Below are 26,483 nucleotides of genomic sequence, written 5' to 3' on the forward strand. Positions count from 1 at the left end.
TGGAACAGTACTACCTACCTAAACTAACACATTCAGAAGCAGAACAACTAAATAGACCCATAACAAAAAAAAGAGATTGAAACAGTAATCAAAAAACTTCCAACAAAAAAAAAGTCCTGGCCCAGAAGGCTACATTGCAGAGTTCTACCAAACCTTCAGAGAAGACTTAACATCATTACTACTGAAGGTATTTCAAAGCATAGAAAATGACGGAATACTACCCAACTCATTCTATGAAGCTACCATCTCCCTGATACCAAAACCAGGTAAAGACATTACAAAAAAAGAAAATTTTAGACCTATATCCCTCATGAACATAGACGCAAAACTCTTCAACAAAATTCTAGCCAATAGAATCCAACAACACATCAAAAAAATAATTCACCCTGATCAAGTGGGATTTATACCAGGTATGCAAGGCTGGTTTAATATCAGAAAAACCATTAATGTAATCCATCACATAAATAAAACAAAAGATAAAAACCACATGATCTTATCAATAGATGCAGAAAAGGCATTTGACAAAGTTCAACACCCATTTATGATAAAAACTCTTACCAAAATAGGAATAGAAGGAAAATTCCTCAACATAATAAAGGGCATCTATGCAAAGCCAACAGCCAATATCACTCTAAATGGAGAGAACCTGACAGCATTTCCCTTGAGAACGGGAACCAGACAAGGATGCCCTTTATCACCGCTCTTATTCAACATCGTACTTGAAGTCCTAGCCAGGGCTATTAGGCTAGACAAAGAAATAAAGGGTATCCAGATTGGTAAGGAGGAAGTAAAGCTATCACTATTTGCAGATGACATGATCGTACACATGCAAAACCCTAAGGAATCCTCCAGAAAACTACTGAAACTAATAGAAAAGTTTGGAAGTGTCTCAGGATATAAAATAAACATACAAAAATCACTTGGATTCCTCTACATCAACAAAAAGAATACCGAAGAGGAAATAACCAAATCAATACCATTCACAGTAGCCCCCAAGAAGATAAAATACTTAGGAATAAATCTTACCAAGGATGTAAAAGACCTATACAAAGAAAACTATAAAACTCTGCTACAAGAAATTCAAAAGGACATACTTAAGTGGAAGAACATACCCTGCTCGTGGATAGGAAGACTTAACTTAGTAAAAATGTCTATTCTACCAAAAGCCATCTATACATATAACGCACTTCCAATCCAAATACCAATGTCATACTTTGAGGGGATAGCGAAACAAATCACTAATTTCATATGGAAGGGAAAGAACCCCCGGATAAGCAAAACATTACTGAAAAAGAAGAAGAAAGTGGGAGGCCTCACTCTACCGGATTTCAGAACCTATTATACAGCAACAGTAGTCAAAACAGCCTGGTACTGGTACAACAACAGGCACATAGAGGAATGGAACAGAATTGAGAACCCAGACATAGATCCATGCACGTATGAGCAGCTGATATTTGACAAAGGCCCAGTGTCAGTCAATTGGGGAAATGATAGCCTTTTTAACAAATGGTGCTGGCATACCTGGATATCCATTTGCAAAAGAATGAAACAGGACCCATACCTCACACCATGCACAAAAACTAACTCCAAGTGGATCAAAGACCTAAACATAAAGACTAAAACGATAAAGATCATGGAAGAAAAAATAGGATCAACCCTAGGAGCCCTAATACAGGGCATAAACAGAATACAAAACATTACCAAAAATGATGAAGAGAAACCCGATAACTGGGAGCTCCTAAAAATCAAACACCTATGCTCATCTAAAGACTTCACCAAAAGAGTAAAAAGACCACCTACAGACTGGGAAAGAATATTCAGCTATGACATCTCGGACCAGCGCCTGATCTCTAAAATCTACATGATTCTGTCAAAACTCAACCACAAAAAGACAAACAACCCAGTCAAGAAGTGGGCAAAGGAGATGAACACACATTTCACTAAAGAAGATATTCAGGCAGCCAACAGATACATGAGAAAATGCTCCCGATCATTAGCTATTAGAGAAATGCAAATTAAAACTACGATGAGATTCCATCTCACACCAACTAGACTGGCATTAATCCAAAAAACACAAAATAATAAATGTTGGAGAGGCTGCGGAGAGATTGGAACTCTCATACACTGCTGGTGGGATTGTAAAATGGTACAACCACTTTGGAAATCCATCTGGCGTTATCTTAAACAGTTAGAAATAGAACTACCATACAACCCAGAAATCCCACTCCTGGGAATATACCCTAGAGAAACAAGAGCCTTCACACAAACAGATATATGCACACCCATGTTTATTGCAGCTCTGTTTACAATAGCAAAAAGCTGGAAGCAACCAAGATGTCCGTCAACGGATGAATGGGTAAATAAATTGTGGTATATTCACACAATGGAATACTACGCATCGATAAAGAACAGTGACGAATCTCTGAAACATTTCATAAAATGGAGGAATCTGGAAGGCATTATGCTGAGCGAAATGAGTCAGTTGCAAATGGACAAATATTGTATAAGACCACTATTATAAGATCTTGAGAAATAGAAAAAACGGAGAAGAATACATACTTTTGTGGTTACAAAGGGGGGGGGAGGGAGAGTGTTTTTTATTGATTAATCAGTAGATAAGAACTGCTTTGGGTGAAGGGAAAGACAACACTCAGTACAAGGAAGGTCAGCCTAATTGGTCTGGATGAAAAGCAAAGAGGTTTCCGGGATAAAATGAAAGCTTCAAAGGTCAGCGGAGCAGGGGCTGGGGTCTGGGGAACTTGGTTTGAGGGGACTTCTAAGTCAATGGGCAAAATAATTCTATTATGAAAACATTCTGCACCCCACTTTGAATTGCGGCTCCTGGGGTCCTAAATGCCAACAAGCAGCCATCTAAGATACATCAATTGGTCTCAACCCACCTGGAGCAAAGGCAAAGGAAGAACGCCAAGGTCACACGACAACTAAGAACCCAAGAGACAGAAAGGGCCACATGAACCAGAGACCTACAGTATCCTGAGACCAGAAGAACTAGTTGGTGCCCGGCCACAATCGATGTCTGCCCTGTCAGGGAACACAACAGACAACTCCTGAGGGAGCAGGAGACCAATGGGATACAGACCGCAAATTCTCATGAAAAGAACATACCTAATGGTATGATTGAGACTAGAGGAATCCCAGAGACAATGCTCCCCAGAACTTCTGATGGCACAGGACAGGAACCATCCCCGAAGACAAATCATCAGGCATGAAAAGGACTGGTCAGTGGGGGGGAGAGAGATGCTGATGAAGAGAGAGCTAATTAAATCAGGTGGACACTGGAGAGTGTTGGCAACTCTTGACTGGAGGGGGGATGGGAAGATAGAGAGAGAGGGAAGATGGCAAAATTGGCACGAAACGAGAGACTGAGGGGGCTGACTCAATAGGGGGAGAGCAAGTGGGAGAAGGGAGTAAGATGTATGTAAACCTACATGTGACAGACTGGAATGGTAAATGTTCACTTGAAGCTTAATAAAAATTAATTAAAAAAAAAGAATTAAATTGGGCATTCCCAAATCACTTCTCTGATAAAGGATGTATATCCAGAGCATATAAAGAATGCTCAAGCTCAAGAAAATAAAGGAAAAATTTGTGTATAAGAAAATGGAAAGAGAAATCTTGTCAAAATCAGTTTATTGATACCAACAACCACAGAAAAAAACACTCAGCATCATTGTACAGAAGGAAAATATAAAACTTAAAACCACAATGTGACAGTTTCATTTACCTGTTAGAACAACTAGAGTCAAAAAAAAAAAAAAAAAAAACTCAAAATGTTGCAGAGAACGTGGAGAAACAGGAACTCTCACACATTTCTGGTGGAATGCAAAATGGCAGGGTGACTTTTTGGAAAAGTTTGACAGTTTCTTATTATGTTCAGCATACACTTACCATTGAACTCAGCAATCCCACTCCTACATGTTTTGCCCAATTGAAATGAGAACTTATATTTACAAAAATATATCTATGATATCGCATGTAACATCTTTATTTATAATCACCAAAAACTGGAGGCCATTCTAATGTGCTTTGGTAGGTGAATGGATAAACAAACTGTGAAATATCCATATAATGGAAAACTAATCCAAATTATAAAGGAATAAATTCTTGATTCACAAATCAACATGGCTGAAACACAAGTTCATTTTTCTAAGTGAAAGAAACCAGACTCAAGGCTTTATATTGTATGACCCTATTTGTATGGTTTTCTAGAGTGACAAAAATATAGGGATTGATAACAAAACAGAGTTTGGCAGGAGTCGTGAGAGGAAAAAAAGGTTAACTAAATAAGTGTAACATAAAAACTGTGAGATGATGCAGGTGGCTGCATGACTCCAAGCATTTTTCAACATCCACATAACAGCAAAGCACTATTTTTATAGACTGTGAATTAAAAATAATTACCAGGATGTTGGTGAACTCAAAATGCAGTGCAGATTGAAATTACTTTTTTGTAAATTAATGAGATATTTAACAAATGAGACGGCACTGGTTTTTTTTTTTTAACAGATGAGAAGGCAAGTAAGAAAATCACTATGCTGAGTAATTTTGAGAAACAGAAGTTTTTTTTTTAATTTTTTTCTTGTGCTTTAAGTGAAAGTCTGCAAGTCAAGTCAGTCTCTCACACAAAAACTTACATACACCTTGCTACATACTCCCAATTGCTCTCCCCCTAATGAGACAGCCAGCTCACTCCTTCCACTCTCTCTTTTCGTGTACATTTCACAAGCTTCTAACTCCCTCTACCCTCTCATTTCCCCTCCTGGGAGGCGATGCCAACATAGTCTGAAGTGTCCACCTGATCTAAGAAGCTCACGCCTCGCCAGCAACCCTCTCCAATCCATTGTCCAGCCCAATCCCTCTTTGAAGAGTTGGCTTTGGGAATGGTTCCTATCAGGGGCCAACAGAAGGTCTGGGGGCCATGACCACCAGGGTCCTTCTAGTCTCAGTCAGAACATTAAGTCTGGTCTTTTTATGAGAATTTGGGGTCTATATCCCACTGCTTTCCTGCTCCCTCAGGGGTTCTCTGTTGTGCTCCCTGTCAGGACAGTCATCGGTTGTAGCCGGGCACCATCTAGCTCTTCTGGTCTCAGGCTGATGTACTCTCTGCTTTATGTGGCACTTTCTGTCTCTTGGGCTTGTAATTACCTTGTGTCCTTGGTGTTATTCATTCTCCTTTGATCCAGGTGGGTTGAGACCAATTGATGCATCTTATTATTATTTTTTTTTTTTAGATGGGCACTTCTAGCGTTTAAGGCCCCAGACACCTCTCTCCAAGATGGGATGTAGAATGTTTTCTTAGTAGATTTTATTATGCCAATTGGCTTAGATGTCCCCTGAAACCATGGTCCCCAATCCCCTGCACCTGCTACACTGACCTTCACAGCATTCAGTTTATTCTGGAAACTTCTGTGCTTTTGGTTTAGTCTAGTTGCGCGGACCTTGCCTGTATTGTGTTATCTTTCCCATCACCTAAAGTTTTTTTTTTTAAAGTAGGTTTCTACTATCTAATTAGGGAATAGTTCTCTCCCACCCTCCCTACCTCCCCCTCTCTAAACCATCAAAGAATTTTTTCTTCCCTGTTTAAACTATTTCTTGAGTTCTTATAATAGCGATCTTATAAAATATTTGCCCTTTTGCAACTGACTAATTTCACTCAGCATAATGCTGTCCAGATTCCTCCATGTTATGAAAGTTTTCATAGATTCATCACTGTTCTTTATCGATGCATAGTATTCCATTGTGTGGAATACCATAATTTATTTATCCATTCATCCATTGATGGGCAACTTGGTTGCTTCCATCTTTTTGCTATTGCAAATAGTGCTGCAATGAACATGGGTGTGCATGTATCTGTTCATGTAAAGGCTCTTATTTCTGCAGGATATAGTCCAAGGAGTGGGATTGCCGATACTTATGGTAGTTCTATTTCTAGCTTTTTTTCAAAAATAATTTTTATTGTGCTTTTAGTGAAAGTTTACAAATCAAGCCAGTCTTTCACACAAAAACCCATATACACCTTGCTACACACTCCCAATTACTCTCCCCCTAGTGAGACAGCCCACTCTCTCCCTCCACTCTCTCTTTTCATGTGCTTTTCACCAGCTTCTAACACCCTCCACACTCTCATCTCCCCTCCAGGCAGGAGATGCTAACATAGTCTCAAGTGTCCACCTGATCCAAGAAGCTCACTCCTCACCAGCAACCTTCTCCAACCCATTGTCCAGTCCAATCCATGTCTGAAGAGCTGGCTTCGGGAATGGTTCTTGTCCTGGGGCAGAAAAAGGTCTGGGAACCATGACCACTGGGGTCCTTCCAGTCTCAGTCAGACCATTAAGTCTGGTCTTATGAGAATTTGGGGTCTGCATCCCACTCCTCTCCTGCTCCCTCAGGGGTTGTCTGTTGTGTTCCCTGTCAGGGCAGTCATCGGTTGTAGATGGGCACCATCTAGTTCTGATCTCAGGCTAATGTAGTCTCTGGTTCATGTGGCCCTTTCTGTCTCTTGGGCTCATAATCACCTCGTGTCCTTGGTGTTCTTCATTCTCCTTTGATCCAGGTGGGTTGAGACCAATTGATGCATCTTAGATGGATGCTTGCTAGCGTTTTAGACCCCAGACGCCACTTTTCAAAGTGAGATGCAGAATGTTTTCTTAATAGATTTTATTATGCCAATTGGCTTAGATGTCCCCTGAAACCATGGTCCCCAAACCACTGCCCCTGCTACGCTGAACTTCGAAGCATTCAGTTTATTCAGGAAACTTCTTTGCTTTTGTTTTAGTCCAGTTGTGCTGACCTCCCCTGTATTGTGTGCTGTGTTTCCCTTCACCTAAAGTAGTTCTTATATACTATCTAATTAGTGAATGCCCCTCTCTCCCCCTCCCCCTCCCCCCTCTCGTAACCACAAAAGAGTGTTTTCTTCTCAGTTTAAACTATTTCTCAAGTTCTTATAATAGTGGTCTTATACAATATTTCTCCTTTTGCAAGTTGCTATTTTCACTCGGCATAATGCCTTCCAGGTTCCTCCATGTTATGAAATGTTTCACAGATTCCTCACTGTTCTTTATCAATGCGTACTATTCCATTGTGTGACTATACCATAATTTATTTATCCATTCATCCATTGACAGGCACCTTGGTTGCTTCCATCTTTTTGCTATTGTAAACAGTGCTGCAATAAACATGGGAGTGCATATATCTGTTCATGTAAAGGCTCTTATTTCTCTAGATTATATTCCAAGGAGTGGGATTGCGGGATCTTATGGTAGCTCTATTTCTAGCTTTTTAAGGAAGCGCCAAATGGATTTCCAAAATGGTTGTACAATTTTACTTTCCCACCTGCAGCGTATAAGTGTTCCAATCTCTCCACAGTCTCTCCAAAATTTATTGTTTTGTGTTTTTTGGATTGATGCCAGCCTTGCTGGAGTGAGATGGAATCTCGTTGTAGTTTTGGTTTGCATTTCTCTAATGGCTAATGATCGTGAGAATTTCCACATGTATCTGTTAGCTACCTGAATGTCTTCTTTAGTGAAGTGTCTTTTGCCCATTTTTTAATTGGGTTGTTTGTCTTTTTCAGTTGAGTTTTTACAGTATCATGTAGATTTTAGAGAACAGGTGTTGATCAGAAATGTCATAGCTAAAAACGTTTTCTCAATCTGTAGGTAATCTTTTTACTTTTTTGAAGTCGTTGGATGAGTGTAGGTGTTTTATTTTTAGGAGCTCCCGGTTATCTAGTTTTTCTTCTGCATTTTTAGCAATTTTTTGTATACTGTTTATGCCATGTATTAGGGCTCCTAAAGTTGTCCCTATTTTTTCTTTCATGATCTCTATCGTTTTAGATTTTATACATAGGTCTTTGATATGTTTTGAGCTTGTTCTTGTACACGGAGTGAGGTATGGATTTTGGTTTTTTTTTTTTTTTTGCAGATGGATATCCAGTTATGCTGGCATCATTTGTTAAAAAGGCTGTCTTGTCCGCATTTAACTGTTTTCAGGCCTTTGTCAAATATCGACTGCTCATGTATGGATGGATTTATGTCTGGATTCTCAATTCGGTTCCTTTGATCTATGTATCTGCTTTTGTACAAGTACCAGGCCGTTTTGACTACTGTGGCAGTATAATAGGTCCTAAAATCAGGTAGAGTAAGGCCTCCCACTTTGTTCTTCTTTTTCATTAATGCTTTACTTATCCAGGGCCTCTTTCCTTTCCTTATGAAGTTGGGGATTTGTTTTTCCATTTCGTTAAAGAATGTCATCGGAATTTGGATTGGAATTGCATTAAATGTATAGATCACTCTGGGCAGCATAGACATTTTTATAATTTTAAGGCTTCCTGTCCATGAGCAAGGTATGTTTTTCCACTTAAGTAGGTCTCTTTTGGTTTCTTGCAGAAGTGTTTTGCAGTTTTCTTTGTAAAGGTCTTTTACATCTCTGGTAAGATTTATTCCTAAGTATTTTATCTTCTTGGGGGCTGCTGTAAGTGGTATTGATTTGGTGATTTCCTCTTTGAAGTTCTTTTTGTTGGTGTAGAGGAATCCAACTGATTTTTGTATGTCTATCTTGTATGCCGATACTCTGCTCAACGCTTCTATTAGTTTCAATAGTTTTCTGGAGGATTCCTTAGGGTTTTCTGTGTAGAAGATCATGTCGTCTGCAAATAGATATAATTTTTCTTCTTCCTTGCCAATCCGGATGCCCTTTATTTCTTTGTCTAGCCTAATTGCTCTGGCTGGAACCTCTAGCACAATGTTGAATAACAGCAATGATAAAGGGCATCCTTGTCTGGTTCCCAATCTCAATGGGAATGTTTTCAGGCTCTCTCCATTTAGGGTGATGTTGGCTGGTGGCTTTGTATAAATGCCCTTTAAAAATTTTTTTTTTTTTTTTTATTATGTTGAGGAATTTTCCTTCAATTCCTATTTTGCTGAGAGTTTTTATCCTGGATGGGTGTTGAATTTCTCAAATGCCTTTTCTGCATCAGTTGATAAAATCATGTCATTCTTGTCTTTTTTTTATTTATGTGGTGGATTACATTAATTGTTTTTCTAATGTTGAACCATCCCTGCATACCTGGTATGAATCCCACTTGGTCATGGTGAATTATTTTTTTGATATGTTGTTGAATTCTATTGGCTAGAATTTTGTTGAGGATTGTTGCGTATCAGTTCATGTGGGATATAGGTCTGCAATTTTCTTTTTTAGGTGTCTTCAGCTCATTTTGGTATTAGGGATATGCTGGCTTCATAGAATCAGTTTAGGAGTATTTCGTCCTCTTTTATGGTCTGAAATACCTTTAGTAGTGGTGGAGTTACCTCTTCTCTGAAAGTCTGGTAGAACCGTGCAGTGAAGCTGTCAGAGCCAGGACTTTTTTTGTTGGGAGTTTTTTGATTATCTTTTCAATCTCTTCTTTTGTTATCTGTCAACTTAGCTGTTCTACCTGTGTTTGTGTTAGTTTAGGTAGATAGTGTGTTTCTAGGAATTCATCCATTACTTCTAGGTTTTCCAATTTGTTAGAGTACAGTTTTTCGTAGTAATCTGATATGATTCTTTTAATTTCAGTTGGGTCTGTTTTAATACCACCCATCTGAATTCTTATTCAGGTTATTTGTTTCCTCTCCTGTTTTTCTTTTGTGAGTTTGGCGTATGGTTTATCAATTTTTATGATTTTTTCAAAGAACGAGCTTTTGGTCTTGTTAATTCTTTCAATTGTTTTTCTGTTTTCTATTTCATTTGGTTCAGCTCTAATTTTTATTAAATGTTTTCTTCTTGTGCCTGAGGGTTTCTTTTGTTGTTTTCTTTATATTTATTCAAGTCGTAGGGGTAATTCTTAGATTTTGGCCCTTTCTTCCTTCTGGTATGTGTGCATTTATTGATATAAATTGACCTCTGAGCACTGCTTTCACTGTGTCGCAAAGGTTCTGATAGGAAGTGTTTTCATTCTCATTCAATTCTATGTAATCCTTTATTTCATCCTTAATGTCTTCTATAATCCAATCTTTTTTGAGCAGGGTATTGTTCAGTTTCCAAGTGTTTGATTTCTTTTCCCTTTTTTTTCTGTTATTGATTTCCACTTTTATAGCCTTATGGTCAGAGAAGATGCTTTGTAATATTTACGTGTTTTGGATTCTGCTAAGGCTTGCTTTATGACCTAATATGTGGTCTATGCTAGAGAATGTTCCATGTGCACTGGAAAAGAAAGCATACCTGTTTGCTGTAGGTCTATGAGGTCATGTTAGTTGATTGTGGCACTTAGATCTTCCGCGTCTTTATTGATCTTCGTTCTGGATGTTCTGTCCTTTCCTGAAAGTGATGTGTTGAAGTCTCCTACTATTATTGTGGAGCTGTTTATCTCACTTTTCAATGCTGACAGAGTCTGTTTTATGTATCTTTTAGCCCTATCATTGGGTGCATAAACATTAAATATGGTTATATCTTCTTGGTATAAAAAAACAATTTTAATCATTGTATAGTGTCGTTCCTTATCCTTTATAAGGGACTTAACTTTAAAGCCTGTTTGTCAGAAATTAATATTGCTACTCCTGCTCTTTTTTGATTGTTGTTTGCTTGATATATTTTTTCCATCCTTTGAGTTTTAGTTTGTTTGTATCTCGAAGTCTAAGGTGTCTGTTGTAGGCAGCATATAGATGGATCGTGTTTCTTTATCCAGTCCGTGACTCTGTGGGTGGCTGAGTGACCTGAGTGGAGCTATCAGTCGTTAGGCCCATCATGTGGGTAGGTGAGGACGCTGTTTAATGGGCAAAGCAATGCCAAACATCACCCACCTCTCCGCCGCACAGCTGTAATGGTTAGAGTCTGCCAACAAGGGTCTAGTCTCCTGAAATAGGCACACACAGGTCCACGCAGAGGGGAAAGGTGCTCAAAGTCCGTGGACTATTTATGCCTGGACAGGAGCCGCTTCTGTGCTGAGCTCCCCTGGTTAGTGGAGCTGGCAAATTATCTTTTCCCTCAATTGCAAATTTTTTCCTTCTCCATGGCTGGGAGGATGGCTCTAGGCACTCAGCAGTGCCTATCTCAGGCCCAGAGAATTCAGCCGCTGAAGCTGGCTTGTGAGTGTGGGGCGCGGTGAAACATACGGAAGTGCTTAGCTTTTGCTGAGAGCACCATTTCTCTCTGGTTCTGAAGGTATGAGTAGGCTGTGTGGCTGGTTGCTTCTCCCTAAGGAAACTGTGGCAAAATGCTAGTATCAACCCACTGCTGCCACTCTGGAATGATGCCTGAGGGCTTTCCGAGATTCAGGCTCAGTAACTCCTCTCTGCTTCTGTACTGTCTCTTCTTCCCCCTTCCCCTCTGTTCTTCTTCTAAGCTTGCCTTTGATGCTCAGGGCTTCCAGCTTGTCATAAATATACTCATTTCACTTTTTTTTTTTTTTGGCCTTTGTTGTATAGAGGTTTCGCCGGAAGCATCTGTCTATTCCACCATCTTAGCTCAGCCAGCATAAACAAAATCTTTTGGATGCTCAAAAACTAAGAGAAATAGATCACAAACACTAAACTTGCAGTGGAAAAATTATAGGTATATGGTTTAAAAGTTCTGAAATTATTGTATATATTTATGAGGTTTAGACAAATAAAGAAGTGTATTTTAATAATGACAGTCCCTGGTTGGTGCAAATAGTTAGCATTCTCAGCTGCTAACCGAAAGGCATATGTTCAAAACTTTCACATTTCTAATGAAGACCATTCTTTACAAATTCGATCAAAATTTCACCTTTTATAAGAAAGTGGGTTTCTTATTTTATTACTCATAAAATATGAAGTAAGGAGGAATATTAAGCAACTTATTAATGGATATAAATATTACATAGAAGTGACCATCTTAGGCCCTCCGTGGGATGCAAGGATGAATGTAACTCTTCTCAAGAGAGATCTGCTGGAGAGAAGAGTGAGCAGGTTACTGAGAAATCCAAGGACCCCTTCCAGATTTCCCTTATGGTCCATAATATAGCAGAGATGTGGCCTGACTTTGTCTGGTTTCCAGGAGATCAGTACACAGTCTTTGCTGAGGTTAAAAATATTTCCACATCTTTTGAAGGTTTCTGATGTTCTACTTTTTATGTCCTGAAAAACTGCCTTTAACCCATTACAAAATAAAATATGATTAGTATGAATGTTGCTAGTTGTTGGAAGGTTTGCAATGATTTTACATTTTATTCTTCACAACAGAAATTTTACTCTCTAAAATCAAAAGGAGATAGCTGTCAAGATTTTAATAGACAGAATTGATAAACTATTACTACATTCAAAATAGCATTTGAATAGGTGGGAAGAAGCTGAGTAGGTTAGGAAAATGGAAGAAGTTTTTTCTTAACTTTTCTGGATATCCATTTGGATAAGTGGGCTTATGGAGAAGATAACTGTGAGACAGAATTACAAGGGAATGAAACATTTTTTCCAAAAAGCTTAATAACTCAGTGTCATGGATTGAATTGTGTACCCTAATAATACGTGTCAAATTGATTAGACCATGATTCCCAGTACTGTGTGGTTGTCCTTCATCTGGTGATTGTAATTTTATGTTAAAAACTACTAGGGTAGGATTGTAACACCCTTACCCAGGTCACATCCCTGATCGAATGTAAAGGGAGTTTCCCTGGGGTATGACCTACACCACCTTTTATCTTACAAGAGATGAAAGGAAGGGAAACAAGAAGAAAATGTGGGACCGCATACCACCAAGATAACAGTACCAGGAGCAGAGCGAGTCCTTTGGATGCGGGGTCCATCCATGGAGAAGCTCCTAATCTGGGGAAAGATTGATGCCCTGAATTTGGACTTTTACCCTACTTCACTGTGAAGAAATAAATTTCTCTTTGTTAAAGCCCATCCACTTGTGTTATTTCTGTTACAGCAGCATAGACTAAGACACTCAGGAAGATAATTTCATGGAAAATGCAATGAGCCGTAATGCAGTGACAGAATTGATAAGATATAAGGCTAGCCGTCATTTTTCAATTTGTGCTTCAGTCAAAATGAAAAATAAATACATTACGCCTCTTTCAGTTCAAAAATAAAAATGTTTCTATTTAAATACATACATGTACATTTTTAGGAAGCCATACAGAATGTGGAACATTAAAGATCGTGATGGAATAAGAAGGCAAACCAGTGAGTAATTGAAACTTTTGTATTTTTTGAATAATTAGGTTACTTATTCTGTCTTGTAGCAATTGTATTTAGTGTACTCATATGGTCTTGGCAATTAGACCCATAAATCTTAGGGTTAAAAATTTAAATATGTCACTTGTAATAAGGCAACTGATTTCTTACATCCTAAAAAAAACAATGAGTTGTTACTTCAGGCTTCTAAGTTTGACTTTTACTTTTTGGTAAGTTAAAGTAACCCATTTCTGTTTCTAGGAGATAGATTGTCTAATAAACTATTGCGTGAAAAGAAAGGGCTATGTAATTCTTATGACTGTTTCAACAAAATTGTAATCAGAGTTTGCATAAATAGGACATAAAATGACAATTATTTTATTCATTGTCTCCCAAAGATGTGCTTTGTTGTGTGAGGATTTCCTACTACTGTATTTTTAATATAAAAGAACTAATAAATGTGTATTAAAAGAATGCCAACAAGATCTTAAAAATAAGAAAAAAAATGCATGGATTATACAGGATATTTTAGAATATTGGAGATGATGATGCTGATCATGATGAATTATATCTTTCATCTCTTCCTCTTCATACTATTTTTGTGTAAATGGGATTAAAAGAAGAAAAATTGAAGAAAGAAATGAACAACTACACAATGGTCACAGTGCTTGAAATCTCCTTTACAACTATATGCATTCCTAGATTTCTGGGTGCAGTTATCACCAGGGATAAGACCATTTCCTATAACAACTGTGCAGCTCAACTCTTCTTTATTTTCATGAGGGTGACAGAATTTTACATTCTGACAGCCATGTCCTATGACCTCTATGTGGCCATCTGCAAGCCCCTGCATTACAGGAGCACCATGAACAGAAAACTCTGCTTGTGTCATGTGTGTGGCTGAGAGGGTTTCTGACCATATTCCCACCCCTTATGCTTCTTTCCCCCCGGATTACTGTGCTTCCAAAGTCATTGATCACTTTGCATGCGACTATTTTCCCCTCTTACAACTATCTTGCTCAAATACGTGGCTCCTAGAAGTAATTGGTTTTTACTTGGCTTTGGTTACTTTGCTATTCACTTTGGCATTAATGATTTTGCCCTACATGTGTGTCATCAGGACTATTCTGAGAATCCCATCTTCCAGTCAGAGAAAAAAAACTTTCTCCACTTGTTCCTCCCACATGACTGTCATTTCCACCTCTTATGGAAGCTGCATCTTCATGTATGCCAATCCCTCTGCAAAAGAAAAGCATCATTGACCAAAGAAGTTGCTATTCTGAACACCTCTGTTGCCCCTGTGCAGAACCCCTTCATTTATTCCCTAAGGAACCAGGAAGTAAAACAAGTCTTTGAAAACTTCCTCCAGAACGTAGTGTTTTCTACAAATTGGGAGCTGTTTTTTTTTTTTTTTTTAGCAAAAATACAGATACATGTGGTTGACATGAGTTGGAATCAACTCCACACCAACAGTTTTTTTGGGGGGAGGGCGTATAAAGAACAATTAAATGTAAACCTGAAATTCATAGATGTTTGTACAGGTATGCTTGTTCTTTTAGAGTCTCTTTACCTGTCAAATCATTTGATCTGATATTTTGCAAATCCCTCACTTTAACTTCTGTGCCTGAGTTTCTCCGATGCAGTGCCTATTAACATATTTGAAAATATGGTAAACCTTATTTCTCCTACTGAATTTTCTGAAAACCTTACATTTTCCTTGAAGGCACACTGTAGTTAAGATGGAGTAAAGTTGTTTTAATTCTGTTTATTTTCTCAGCTCTTAAAAGACACAGTTATTATTGCTTCATACTTCAAATGTAGTGTTTCAAATGTATGTAATTTCTTGTGTATTTTCGAGATGAATATTGACAGTGATTTCAGTAATGTTTATAGAATTTCCATGCTCTGTGTCATTGTTCATTAAATTCAGTTTAATTCGTACTATTGTGTTGCACTTTGAATACAGAGCTTTATACTTTGTGAAATTTAATGTATATTTTCTGGATAAATATTGATCATGATATTAAGTATTTTTTATAAAATTTTCATGTTTTTAAAACTTCTTAGGAGATATTCATAGTTTTTCTAAAACATGCAAAGTAAATGCACTAAAACTAAAACACATTTCACTTCTATGTTTTCTGTAAATTATAAAAGTTCCACGTTGCAAACTACAAAAGTAAATTTAGGCTACGCTATGATTATTTTGGAAACCCTGGTGGCGTACTGGTTAAGTGCTACGGCTGCTAACCAAGAGGTCAGCAATTCGCATCTGCCAGGCACTCCTTGGAAACTTTATGGGGCAGTTCTACTCTGTCCTATAGGGTCGCTAGGAGTCGGAATCGACTTGACGGCAGCGGGTTTTGGTTTTATGATTATTTTAATTATATGAACCCCACAAGTTATATGAACAGTGTTGTGATAATGATTCATCTGGCTTAAAATATAAAACATTGATTAATGGCTATATTTTAGAAGAGCTACAGTTTCAAATTTTCTTTTTCTTTTCTTTTTCTCCCAAAAAAAAACTTGAAGTACTTGTCAAATCATGGAAAGTGTTGTTATACAGATTTTTAGTATAATTCAAATAAGTTTTGGTCTTTATATGTGTCTATATATATATATTTTTTATATGCTTTTAAGATCTGGAACACAATGCGTTCCAATATGAGAAATGAACATGGTGACTTCTCTTTGAGGAATTTAAAACCTGAAAGTCTTGGTGATACCTTACACTTGTCTGTGATTTAAATAGTCTCAGAGATCTTTTACATTTTTTTACTCATGTATTTATTCATCTCTTTATTCCCAAACATTAGTATCTACATAGGAAATGATTCAGTGATGGAAAAGAATGGCTTTTGTGCTTGTTCATATCCAGAGTAAGGGAAAAAAGAAGTAAATTGATGATTATAATCCAATTGTATATAAATTCTGTAATATCTCTATGAAGAATACACTGTACAGGCACATGAAAATATTAAGGTTATAAATATAATGGGTTTGCCCACATTATTCAGAATTTGGAAAAAACATTACAGCAATAAGGAAGGCACAATCATTGTTATTTTTATGTATTATGTTAGGATTACAGTCATGATAAAGACAGCAGATAAAGAGAAAAATTTGCTACATTACAAAGCCTTGCATAACTAGACATTCCATTAACAACTAACATTTAGTTAATACTTAAAAAATATTGCACACACGACCAAGTATAAAAGCTTAACTATTTTTGCACACTCCTATGACATAGTGGGTTCCTTGGGTGGTACAAACTGTTAATGCTGCACTCAACTGCTAAACAAAAGGTTGGAGATTCGAGTCCACCCAAAACTGCTTCAGAAGAAAGGCTTGGAAATCTACTTCCAAAATATAAGCCATTGAAAACCCTATGAAGCACATTTCGATTTTTAGGCACATGGGGTTGCCATTGACTGGAAAGCAACGGTTTTTTTTTTTTTTTACCGACATATGTAATAATCATTCTACGTGACTACACTTTATGTTTTTAAACTTGATTGGCATCCAGCATGCTGGAATAATAGCTGTCATTCTGAGCAAACTAAGTAAACGACAGTCTTTGCAACTACAGACAAAAAGAAAAATACTTATCCATGTATGTAGATTTGGGGTTCCATCTGAAATTGAGTTAAATTTGGTGTATTCATAATTATTTAATACATTATAAGCAGTAAGGTACTTTTTTCCTGGTTAAATAAATAATGACTGTTATTGAAGTACTGAGTTATGATACCTAACTTTCAACTTACCATCAATAAAAACATAAGAAAATTAGGCACGTTAGCTTTTCCAACTTAAGTGTCCTCATTTTTTAAAAATAAAAACGAAAATACTTTAGTTTTTATGCCATATGCTTACCGTGGAAACCCTGGTGGCATAGTGGTTAAGTGCTACAGCTGCGAACCAAAGGGTTGGCAGTTCGAATCCACCAGGTGCTCCTTGGAAACTTTAAAGGGCAGTTCTACTCTGTCCTACAGGGTCGCTATGAGTCAGAATTGACTCGACAGCACTGGGTTTGTTTTTTTTTGTGCTTACCATGAGATAAACGTATAAAAGATATACATAAATTAATTTTTTTAAGTAAAAAAAGTTATTCAAATGTAACACTAGTGTTTAAGAATCCAACAGTATGAAGGGCTTAGGTTTTGCTCCAAATCTATGACTTTGTCTGTTTATAAGTGAAATTATATATATATATATAATTTCTTTTTAGGCACTCCAATCTATTGTGCACAGGTGAAATTTCTTTCCCAGCTCTTAATTTCATATCATGTAAAGCCATTACTTGCTAGTCACATTGAGTTTAGTCTGGTCAATTTAAAAATATCAGCTTCATATTCAACTAGCTTCGGCCAGGCATTGAAATTTGGATGGAGTCTTGGGCTCCTTTCATTGCCTCTTCTCTACTCAGAGATAGTTCGTGATTGGGACAAAGGCAGAAGACAGATGGAAAAGGACAAACACCTTTTATTTATCTGGTGCTCCTTTAAATCTCTTTTGATTAACATTGGATCTTTGTGGGAGGGTGTCTAAATGCAGATACTCCTATATGGTGCATATGAGTAAATTCAATGGAGTTCACACAAATTGCAGTGCTACAACCAATCCCTCACCAGTATTTAACTCTGAGGTACATAACGTAGAAAATTGCATTAGTGTTCCTTAATCTGGAAGCAGCTAAACTTGAAAGGGTTCTTGCAAAATGCCTAAAGTGTGATTATCTTTTCTGATGTTTAATTGATCTAAGGGAAACCTGCACATTCTTGGTTTAACAAGTAATAATTGTAACGACTACTTCACTTCTGCTCACTCTCTGTGCCCAAGTGTTTCTCTGAAATTCTTTCTCTTCTACTCAAATTGAGAGGGCAGAGCAGCAAATACAGTGTGATATACCAAATCATCGTAAAGAGAAGCCTGTCATTCTCAGAAGCACTGTGTATTCATGTATCTGGTTCTCTAAGACCTTTTAAACTTGATCTTGAGAGTCATTGTCAGGTTGCAACATTCACAGAAAATGGAGGGAAAATCGTTTCTAAGCTGATGATGACATGGTTCCATTAATCTTTCTCTTTTAGCAAACTCCACTGTATATGGAATAATGAGAGATTCTAGATAATGGTTTCTGGTAGCAGAATCTGTCCAACTGCCAGTTATTTAGCTCTGTAATGGTTGCTCGACCCCAAACTTATCCTGACTGTAGGGCTTTATAAATTGAATTGTGTCTGACCCAAATTATCTGTTGCAAGTCCTAACCCCTCTACCAGTGGTTATAATTCCATACGGGAATGTGTTTTTTCGTTGTGTTCATAATGTAGCAAAAACAAACAAAGAAACATTGCCATTGAGTCTATTCTGACTCACAGCAACCCTATATGAAAAAGTAGAACTGCTTCATGTGATTTCCACGGAGTGGCTGGTGGATTCAAACTGCCAACTTTTTGGTTAGCAACAGAACTCTTAACTACTGCACCACCAGGTTTTCCAATAATGTAGGATGTGTCTTAAATCAATCCCTTTTGAGATATAAAAGAGCAGATTAAGCCAGGGATAGCAAGCATAGTTGGGAGAAGGTAGATACCATGCCACTTGAAGATCACCAAGGAACCAAGGAACAGAAGCTGAAAAGAGACAAGGGCCTACCCCTCGAAGAGACACAGATAGAACGCCTTCCTCCAGAGCTGGTGCCCTGAATTCAAACTTCTGTCTAGTCTCCTAAAATGTGAGAAAATAAATGTGTTTGTTAGTGTCATCCACTTATTGTATTTCTGTTATAGCAGGACAAGATAATTAAGACACGAGGGTTAAGCATTTGATTTTTACAGCTGTGGAAAGTAAACCACAATGCCAACACAGAAGAAAATTTTCTTAGCATCCTCTTACAAAGACATGAAAACAGCTTGGCACTATTTCCATTTTTCATATCTTTGTAAATTAATACAGTAGTGGAACCAGCATCCAAGTTCAGATGAATGAGGAAATACACTTAAGTGAATTTTCTCATGAGAATTATGCTGTATGACAGTACACTAGGCAAAGGAATGGTATATCATCCCGTTGATTCATTTAAAAAAATCTAGAACTGTTTCTTAAACTCGCTAAGCCTCAGTTGCATTGGCTCAGTTGTTTATCAGGGTAGATCTGAAAATATAGATAACAAGTGTATTCACTCTCAGTTAGTTCAGGACAATCCTTGCACAGAAACAACAGGAAAGCAAAAATAATAAATTTTATTGAAGATATTGGAAAGTAAAAAAAAAAAGCAAAGAATTTTAGGATTAAAATACAATATGTTAAAGAATTCAGAATGATAATCCCAGCAAAGGAGGTCACTTTTCTGTGCGCATAATGGAAGAGGTAGCTGAACAGATAAATCAGGAAATCTTCCTAACAGGTTAAAAAAAAAACACAAAAACCGGAGTGTAGGACTTGCCAAGTTTATGAAGCTAGAAAACTTTTATACTTTCAAAGTTTATTTAAAACGTTAAGCCATAGAAATAAGAGCGGGGAAAAGATAGCCTTTACCCTAAACAAAATCTTCAAATTACATCAATTCATGGATTTAGATTAATATACCTTTGAATATTAGTGTCCCTAATCATCTGCTAGAAAAAAGCATAAAATCTCTGTAGGAAGATATCATTGCCCTAAACACCACTATATTTCTATAACTTTGTCACACAACTCCTATCTATCAGAAATAATAACCTGGCACATGAGCAGATAAAGCAATATAAATAAAATCAAACAAAGCTAACAATAAAAACAGAGTAAGAGTGGCTGTAGAAAATAGACTCGAAAGGCACAAATGTTAAATTAGCTATGCTTAATGTATTCAAAAGATCACAGTAAGAATTGTAATTTTGATTCAAGTTCTTAGAATTACTGAGGAAAAAAAATCTGTTATTTAAAGCTCTCCTTAATAACTCAGTGGAGGTGTTTAAGAGCAGATTAACATAGCCAAAGAAAGAGCTAGTGTACTGGAACAGAACTCAGAAGAGTGAATATTTGAGAAATACTAAAGCAAAACTAGAGAAGAGGGTAAGAGACAAAGAGAATAAGGTGAGGACTTCTACCAGATGGATTAATGGGATTCCAGAAAGAGAAAGGAAAAAAAAAAAAGGAGAGGCAATTTTTGAAGTGATAAACCAAAAAAAAAAAAAAAAAATCTGTTACCTTTGAGTCTATTCTGACTCATAGCGATCCTAGACAAAGTAGAACTGTGCCATAGGGTTTCCAAGGAGCTGCTTTGGATTTGAACTGCCAACTTTTTCGTTAGCAGCCAAGCTCTTTTTTTTTTCCTTCTTTTTTGTTTTAATTATTTTGTTGTTGTTGTCATTGGGAATATACATAGCAAAACATACACCAATTCAACAGTTTCTACATGGACAATTCAGTGACATTGATTACATTCTTTGAGTTGTGCAACCATTCTCACCCTCATTTTCTGGGTTCTTCCTCCCCCATCAACATAAACTCACTGTTCCCTCCCCCATCAACATAAACTCACTGTTCCCTAAGAATCCTATCTAATCTTTTGAGTTCCTGTTGTCATTATAGATAGTTCTTTTTTTATGGTGCTATAGGTTTACAGAGCAAATTAGCTTCTCATTAAACAATTAACACACATATTGTTTTGTGACATTGATTGCCAACCCCACGACATGTCAACACTGTCCACTTCTCAATCATGAGTTCTCTATTTCCATTCCTCTCTATCAGACCAGTAAGTCTGCTCTTTTTTTGTGAGTTAGAATTTTGTTCTACATTTTTCTCCAGCTCTGTCCAGGACCCTCTATTGTGATCCCTATCAGAGCAGCTGGTCGAGGTAGCTGAGCAGCATCTAGTTGTGTTGGACTCAGTCTGGTAGAGGTCGTGGTACTTGTGGTCCATTAGTCCTTTGGACTAATCTTTCCCTTGTGTCTTTCGTTCTCTTCATTCTCTCTTGCTCCAGATGGGGTGGGACCAGAGAGGTGTCTTAGATAGCTGCTCACAAGTTTCTAAGACCCAAGAAGTGACTCACCAAAGTAAAATGTAGAACATTTTCTTTATAAATCATGTTATGCCAATTGAGCTAAATGTCCCCTGAGACTACGGTCCCCAGCCCTTAGCCCAGTAATTCCGTCCCTCTGGGAGTTTAAATGTGTCTATGAAGCTTCCATGACCTTGCCTTGGTCAAGATGTGCTGACTTTCCTAGCGTTGTGTACTATCTGGCCCTTTACCAAATTTATCGCTTACCTATTGTTTTGATTTTCCCTCCCCACTCTTCTCCTCCCTCGTAACCATCATAGATTGTTTCTTTCTGTGTGTAAACCTTTCCATGAGTTTTTCTAACAGTGATCTCATACAGGTTTTGTCCTTTCATGATTGAATTTCACTCAGCATAATGTCCTCCAGATTCATCCATGTTGTAAGGTGTTTCACAGATTCATCATTGTTCTTTATTATTGCATACTATTTCATTTTGTGTATGTACCATTGTTTGTTTATCCATTCTTCTGTTGATGGGCACCTAGGTTGTGTCCATCATTTTCCTATTCTTAATAATGTTGCAATGAACATGGGTGCACATATGTCTGTTTGTATGATGGCTCTTTTTTCTCTAGGATATATTCCTAGAAGTGGGATAGCTGGATCATATAGTATTTCTCTTTCCAGCTTTTTAAGGAAGCCACCATATCTTTTTCCTAAATGGTTGTACCATTTCGCATTCCCACCAGCAGTGCATAGGAGTTCCAATCTCCCTGCAACCTCTCCAATATTTGTTAATTTCTGTTTTTTTTTAATTAGTGCCAGTAATATTGGGGTGAGATGGTGTGTCATTGTACTTTTTGTTTATGTTTCTCTAATGGCTAGCGATCGCAAATATTTTCTCATGTGTCTGTTAGCCATGTGAATGTCTTCTTTAGAAAAGTATCTGTTCATATACTTTGCCCATATTTTAATTGGTTTACTTGTCTTTTTGTTGTAGAGGTGCTGGATTTTCCTACAGGTTTTAGAGATTGCAACTTTGTTGGACTTGTCATAGCCAAATTTTTTTCCCAATCTGTAGGTTCTCATTTTGCTGGGTTGGTGAAGTCTTTTGATGAGCGTAAGTGTTTAATTTTTAGAAGATTCCAGTTACTAGCTTATCTTCTGGTGTTTGTGTATTGTTGGTTATGGTTTGTATGCCATTTATGCCATGTATTAGGGACTCTTGTGTTCACCTTGTTTTTTCTTCTATGATCTTTATAGTTTTTGATTTCATATTTAGGTCTTTGGTTTATTTTGAATTAGTTTTTGTGTATGGTGTGAAGTATGGGTTCTGTTTCATTTTTTTTTTAAATAACTTTTATTAAGCTTCAAGTGAACGTTTACAAATCCAATCAGTCTGTCACATATAAGTTTACATACATCTCACTCCCTACTCCCACTTGCTCTCCCCCTCTTGAGTCAGCCCTTTCAGTCTCTCCTTTTGTGACAATTTTGCCAGCTTCCCTCTCTCTCTATCCTCCCATCCCCCCTCCAGACAAGAGTTGCCAACACAATCTCGAGTGTCCACCTGATATAATTAGCTCACTCTTCATCAGCGTCTCTCTCCCACCCACTGACCAGTCCCTTTCATTTCTGTTGAGTTGTCTTCGGGGATGGTGCCTGTCCTGTGTCAACAGAAGGTCTGGGGAGCATGGCCGCCGGGATTCCTCCAGTCTCAGTCAGACCATTAAGTTTGGTCTTTTTATGAGAATTTGGGGTCTGTATCCCATTGATCTCCTGCTCCCTCAGGGGTCCTCTGCCGTGCTCCCTGTCAGGGCAGTCATCGATTGTGGCCGGGCACCAACTAGTTCTTCTGGTCTCAGGATGATGTAGGTCTCTGGTTCATGTGGCCCTTTCTGTCTCTTGGGCTCTTAGTTGTCGTGTGGCCTTGGTGTTCTTCATTTTCCTTTGCTCCAGGTGGGTTGAGACCAATTGCTGCATCTTAGATGGCCGCTTGTTAGCATTTAAGACCCCAGAAGCCACATTTCCAAGTGGGATGCAGAATGATTTCATAATAGAATTATTTTGCCAATTGACTTAGAAGTCCTCGCAAACCATATTCCCCAGACCCCCGCGCTTGCTCCGCTGAGCTTTGAAGCATTCATTTTATCCCGGAAACTTCTTTCCTTTTAGTCCAGTCCAATTGAGCTGACCTTCTATGTATTGAGTATTGTCCTTCCCTTCACCTAAAGCAGTTCTTATCTACTGATTAATCAATAAAAAACCCTCTCCCACCCTCCCTCCCTCCCCACCTCGTAACCACAAAAGTATGTGTTCTTCTCAGGTTTACTATTTCTCAAGATCTTATAATAGTGGTCTTATACAATATTTGTCCTTTTGCCTCTGACTCATTTCGCTCAGCATAATGCCTTCCAGGTTCCTCCATGTTATGAAATGTTTCACAGATTCGTCACTGTTCTTTATCGATGCGTAGTATTCCATTGTGTGAATATACCACAATTTATTTACCCATTCATCCGTTGATGGACACCTTGGTTGCTTCCAGCTTTTTGCTATTGTAAACAGTGCTGCAATAAACATGGGTGTGCATATATCTGTTCGTATGAAGGCTCTTGTATCTCTAGGGTATATTCCTAGGAGTGAGATTTCTGGGTTGTATGGTAGTTCTATTTCTAACTGTTTAAGATAACGCCAGATAGATTTCCAAAGTGGTTGTACCATTTTACATTCCCACCAGCAGTGTATGAGAGTTCCAATCTCTCCGCAGCCTCTCCAGCATTTATTATTTTGTGTTTTTTGGATTAATGCCAGCCTTGCTGGTGTGAGATGGAATCTCATCGGAGTTTTAATTTGCATTTCTCTAATGGCTAATGATCAAGAGCATTTTCTCATGTATCTGTTGGCTGCCTGAATATCTTCTTTAGTGAAATGTGTGTTCATATCCTTTGCCCACTTCTTGATTGGGTTGTTTGTCTTTTTGTGGTTGAGTTTTGACAGAATCATGTAGATTTTAGAGATCAGGCGCTGGTCGGAGATGTCATAGCTGAAAATTCTTTCCCAATCTGTAGGTGGTCTTTTTACTCTTTTGGAGAAGTCTTTAGATGAGTATAGGTGTTTGATTTTTAGGAGCTCCCAGTTATCGGGTTTCCCTTCATCATTTTTGGTAATGTTTTGTATTCTGTTTATACCTTGTATTAGGGCTCCTAGGGTTGTCCCAATTTTTTCTTCCATGATCTTTATCGTTTTAGTCTTTATGTTTAGGTCTTTGATCCACTTGGAGTTAGTTTTTGTGCATGGTGTGAGGTATGGGTCCTGTTTCATTTTTTTGCAAATGGATATCCAGTTATGCCAGCACCATTTGTTAAAAAGGCTATCTTTTCCCCAGTTAATTGACACTGGTCCTTTGTCAAATATCAGCTGCTCATACGTGGATGGATCTATGTCTGGGTTCTCAATTCTGTTCCATTGGTCTATGTGTCTGTTGTTGTACCAATACCAGGCTGTTTTGACTACTGTGGCTGTATAATAGGTTCTGAAGTCAGGTAAGGTGAGGTCTCCCACTTTCTTCTTCTTTTTCAGTAGTGCTTTGCTTATCCGGGGCTTCTTTCCCTTCCATATGAAATTGGTGATTTGTTTCTCTATCCCCTTAAAATATGACATTGGAGTTTGGATCGGAAGTGCGTTAAATGTATAGATGGCTTTTGGTAGAATAGACATTTTTACTATGTTAAGTCTTCCTATCCATGAGCAGGGTATGTTTTTCCACTTAAGCATGTCCTTTTGAATTTCTTGTAGTAGAGCTTTGTAGTTTTCTTTGTATAGGTCTTTTACATCCTTGGTAAGATTTATTCCTAAGTATCTTATCTTCTTGGGGGCTACTGTGAATGGTATTGATTTGGTTATTTCCTCTTCGGTGTTCTTTTTGTTGATGTAGAGGAATCCAAGTGATTTTTGTATGTTTATTTTATAACCTGAGACTCTGCCAAACTCTTCTATTAGTTTCAGTAGTTTTCTGGAGGATTCCTTAGGGTTTTCTGTGTATATAATCATGTCATCTGCAAACAGTGATAACTTTACTTCTTCCTTGCCAATCCGGATACCTTTTATTTCTTTCTCTAGCCTAATTGCCCTGGCTAAGACTTCCAACACGATGTTGAATAAGAGCGGTGATAAAGGGCATCCTTGTCTGGTTCCCGTTCTCAAGGGAAATGCTTTCAGGTTCTCTCCATTTAGAGTGATATTGGCTGTTGGCTTTGCATAGATGCCCTTTATTATGTTGAGGAATTTTCCTTCAATTCCTATTTTGGTAAGAGTTTTTATCATAAATGGGTGTTGGACTTTGTCAAATGCCTTTTCTGCATCAATTGATAAGATCATGTGGTTTTTGACTTTTGTTTTATTTATGTGATGGATTACATTAATGTTTTTTCTGATATTAAACCAGCCTTGCATACCTGGTATAAATCCCACTTGATCAGGGTTAATTATTTTTTTGATGTGTTGTTGGATTCTATTGGCTAGAATTTTGTTGAGGAGTTTTGCATCAATGTTCATGAGGGATATAGGTCTATAATTTTCTTTTTTTGTAATGTCTTTACCTGGTTTTGGTATCAGGGAGATGGTGGCTTCATAGAATGAGTTGGGTAGTATTCCGTCATTTTCTATGCTTTGGAATACCTTTAGTAGTAGTGGTGTTAACTCTTCTCTGAAAGTTTGGTAGAACTCTGCAGTGAAGCCGTCCGGGCCAGGGCTTTTTTTTGTTGGGAGTTTTTTGATTACCGTTTCAATCTCTTTTTTTGTTGTGGGTCTATTTAGTTGTTCTACTTCTGAATGTGTTAGTTTAGGTAGGTAGTGTTTTTCCAGGAATTCATCCATTTCTTCTAGGTTTTCAAATTTGTAACAGTACAATTTTTCATAATAATCTGAAATGATTCTTTTAATTTCATTTGGTTCTGTTGTGATGTGGTCCTTCCCATTTCTTATTCGGGTTATTTGTTTCCTTTCCTGTATTTCTTTAGTCAGTCTAGCCAATAGTTTATCAATTTTGTTAATTTTTTCAAAGAACCAGCTTTTGGCTTTGTTAATTCTTTCAATTGTTTTTCTGTTCTCTAATTCATTTAGTCCAGCTCTAATTTTTATTATTTGTTTTCTTCTGGTGCCTGATGGATTCTTTTGTTGCTCACTTTCTATTTGTTCAAGTTGTCGGGACAGTTCTCCGATTTTGGCTCTTTCTTCTTTTTGTATGTGTGCATTTATTGATATAAATTGGCCTCTGAGCACTGCTTTTGCTGTGTCCCAGAGGTTTTGATAGGAAGTATTTTCATTCTCGTTGCTTTCTATGAATTTCCTTATTCCCT

Source organism: Loxodonta africana, unplaced genomic scaffold, assembly GCF_030014295.1.
Source record: "Loxodonta africana isolate mLoxAfr1 unplaced genomic scaffold, mLoxAfr1.hap2 scaffold_89, whole genome shotgun sequence".
Taxonomy (NCBI): domain Eukaryota; kingdom Metazoa; phylum Chordata; class Mammalia; order Proboscidea; family Elephantidae; genus Loxodonta; species Loxodonta africana.